At 44.9% G+C, this 3,627-nt stretch overlaps 1 pseudogene; it reads right to left on the bottom strand.

Annotated features, from left to right (window-relative positions):
* Positions 1-1,233: 1,233 nt before the first annotated feature.
* On the bottom strand, positions 1,234-3,057 carry LOC149970211 (uncharacterized; annotated as a pseudogene).
* Between the last annotated feature and the right edge of the window lie 570 nt (positions 3,058-3,627).

Here is a 3,627-nt window from a genome sequence, read left to right as displayed (position 1 = left end):
AGTGGTCAGATAGTCTGCCACCATGTACTGTCTGTTTAGAGCTAAATAGCATTGAAGTTTACTTAGATTTTTTGTGGTGTCTTTCCAATAATATGTTTTTCTTTTTGTTTTGTGATGATTTGGTTGGGCCAGATTTTGGGGTCAAGTGCTGTCCCGTGGCTCTATGGGGTTTGGGTTTGGGTTGGTGAACTGAGCCTCAGAACCAGCTGGCTGAGGGGACTCTTCTCTTGTTTCATCTCTTGACATTGTAGAGCTATGTGATGGAAGGTTTTGGGGTTACTTGTTTTTAGATGGTTGGAAAATTTGATGGCTCTTTTTTTCTATTCGAATGAGGGGGTATTGGCCCAATTCTGCTCTATTTCGATTGGATGTTTGTCCCATTTGGTAAATTCATTATTAGAGATTGGACCCCATACTTCACTGCCATATAGAGCTATTGGTTCTATAACTGATTGAAACATGTTGAGCCAGATTCTAATTGGGATTTTGATGTTCCTTTTAATGGCATAGAATGCTCTTCTTTCATTCACAGCCATGTGAGAGCTACCTGTGTTGCTGATATTTAGTCCTAGATATGTGTAGTTTTTGGTGTGTTCTAATAGAACTGTGTCCAAATAGAATTTATATTTGTCATCCTTATTTCTGGACCTTTTTTGGAATATCATTATATTTGTTTTTCTAGGTTAACGGTCAGAGCCCAGGTCTGACAGAACCTGTGGTTAACGGTCAGAGCCCAGGTCTGACAGAACCTGTGGTTAACGGTCAGAGCCCAGGTCTGACAGAACCTGTGAAGATGATCTATGTGTTGCTGTAACCCCTCTTTCGTGGGAGACAGCAGCACCAGGTCATCTGCGTACACAGTGTTGTGTAGGGTGATACCAGGTGCTGCCGATTCTTCTAATGTTTTTGCCAATTCATTAATGTAGATGTTAAATAGTGTTGGACTTAATGGGCAGCCCTGTTTCACTCCCCGTCCCTGAGAGAATAAGTCTGTTTACTTGTTGCCAATTTTAACCGCACATTTGTTTTTAGTGTACATTGATTTAATAAAATCATATGTTTCCCCTCCAATACCACTTTCTATTAGTTTATAAAAAAGACCTTTGTGCCAAATTGAATCAAATGCTTTCTTGAAATCTACAAAACACGAGTAGATTTGGTCTTTGTTTTGGTTGACTTGTTTATTATCAATTAGAGTGTGGAGGGTGTAAATGTGGTCTGTTGTACGATACTTTTTTTGAAATCCAATCTGGCTTCTGTTCAGGATGTTGTGTTCGTCAAGGAAATGATGTAGTCTGCTATTTATAATACTGCAGAGAATTTTCCCCAAGTTGCTGTTAACGCAAATTCCTCTGTAATTATTTGGGTCAAATTTGTCTCCATTTTTATAGATTGGTGTGATCAATCCCTGGTTCCAAATATCGGGGAAAATACCTGCAGTGGGGATAATGTTGAAGAGTTTGAGTATAGCCAATTTGAATTTGTGGTCTGTATATTTGATCATTTCATTTAAAATACCATCAGCACCACAGGCCTTTTTGGGTTGGAGAGTGCATAGTTTTTCCAATAATTCTTCTTCTGTAATTGGTGTATCCACAGGATTCTGTTAGTCTTTGACTGCTGATTCAAGGATTTGTAATTTTTCTTGTATATCTTTTTGTTCTGGGCTCTTTGTTATATTGCTGTAGAGGTTTGCAAAGTGATTTCTCCACATATCCCCATTTTGGATAGCCAATTCCTCATGATGAAGTTTGTTTAATTTATTCCAATTCTCCCAGAAGTGGCAATGAAGGTGTAAATTTGGCTGTGTGGAACTGTGTCAGTGTCCTGCTGTTCCTGGGTGGAGAGGTCGGACTGCGGTTTAAAGCGACGTCCTTGAGAGTCTTGGCAAGAATGGGGACAAGTGAACATGGTCATAGAGACAGTCCAGATCGATGGTGGGCCAGGTGTACATTGGGTCGCAGGGCACAGTCCCGGGAGAGGCTGGTGTTTATTCTTTGGATTGTGGCAGGGTGGAAGTCCTTCCTCTGTAGAAGGGTTGACACCACGATTCTTGAGTTGGGGAAGATTGCGGAGGCCTTCTCAATCACTCCCCGTAGTGAAGTCGCCACCCTCTCCTGCTGAGCACGCAGGTCGTTGCTTCCGGTATGTATGATTATGTGGCTTGGCGACCCGAGATGGGCCTTATCAAGCAGCTCCATGGCACACTGCGTTGTTGGGCACCACACCACACCACACCTAGGGAAAAGTTTCTTCTCCTGAACAAACTTCCCATTTGAGTCCATCAACAGGACGATGTCAGCCAGGGTTTCTTCTGGACTGGAGGGGGCAGAGGGGGGGGCTGGTGGGTGTTGGAGCTGGGGTGTGGCTGGTCTGTGCCGGTGCCGCTGTCACTGGGAGGCTGTTCTCTGGGTTGGGGAAACATGGCTGGTTGATCTGGGCTCCTCTGCTGTGTGAGGGCAGGTCATAGTGGTGTTTTAGCTGCTCCTGCAGCCTGTCCTCTGTTCTCTTTCTCTCCTGCAGCTCCTCTCTTAGTGTGGTCAGATCGTTATTACTGTTCTACATGTCTTTTTGGAGCTCTCTCACCTCCTTTGTTAGAACAGCCAGCTCTCTCTTGAGTCCGTCTCGCTCTTGCTGAACCTCTTTCGGCTGTGTTGCAAGGCTGCTGTCCTGCTCTGTCCTCACCTTTGTTAGGAGCTCCTCTAAGGTGTGGTTGTCTGGTTGCTGTTTGCTCACGCTCTCCCTCAGCAGGACCACCTCCCCCTCCAGTTTGGTTAACTCATTCCTCATAGCAGCCATGGTGGTGAGGAAGGCCTGAGCCTGCCCTGCACTGAGGGGGTCGCTCTCCTCCTGGGGTGTGTCCTCCACTATGGTGGGAAGAGAGGTGCTGGATGTGCCTTTTTGGGTGGGGAGAGTAGGGGTGAGGGTGGTGCTGGTGGAGTTTGTCTTGTGGGAGGGCATGTCACTGGTGGTGCCTCTATCTCTTTTCCCCCTCTCATCATGCTGTCTTAATTTCCTTGTCTCTCGCTCTCGCTCTCGCTCGCTCTCTCTCTCTATTGCGCTCTCTCTCTCTCTATTGCTCTCTCTCTATATTGCTCTCTCTCTATCTCTATTGCTCTCTCTCTATTGCTCTCTCTCTCTCTCTCTCTCTCTCTCTCTCTCTCTCTCACACACACACACACACACACACACTCTGTGCCAGTCTCCGTCTTACGGCTGTTTAACAGTAAAATACGGTCCGTGTGCAGATAAATGTCAGCGCTCCATCTATCTGGCAGACATTAAAGTCTGCTAATGGAGACGACATATCAGAGTCCAAATCACTGCCATAAAAACTTCCAGGGTGCCTGGGATGGCGTTGGCATGGCAACACATAGAGTGAGATGAAGTGAAGTCATACAACATTCTTGAGGAAGTACAGTGCCTTGCGAAAGTATTCGGCCCCCTTGAACTTTGCGACCTTTTGCCACATTTCAGGCTTCAAACATAAAGATATAAAACTGTATTATTTTGTGAAGAATCAACAACAAGTGGGACACAATCATGAAGTGGAACGACATTTATTGGATATTTCAAACTTTTTTAACAAATCAAAAACTGAAAAATTGGGCGTGCAAAATTATTCAG

Source organism: Oncorhynchus mykiss, chromosome 30 (genome assembly GCF_057628025.1).
Source record: "Oncorhynchus mykiss isolate SJ-2025 chromosome 30, ASM5762802v1, whole genome shotgun sequence".
Classification (NCBI taxonomy): domain Eukaryota; kingdom Metazoa; phylum Chordata; class Actinopteri; order Salmoniformes; family Salmonidae; genus Oncorhynchus; species Oncorhynchus mykiss.
The sequence above is the reverse complement of the archived record's forward strand: the minus strand, read 5'-3'. Positions and strand labels throughout refer to the sequence as shown.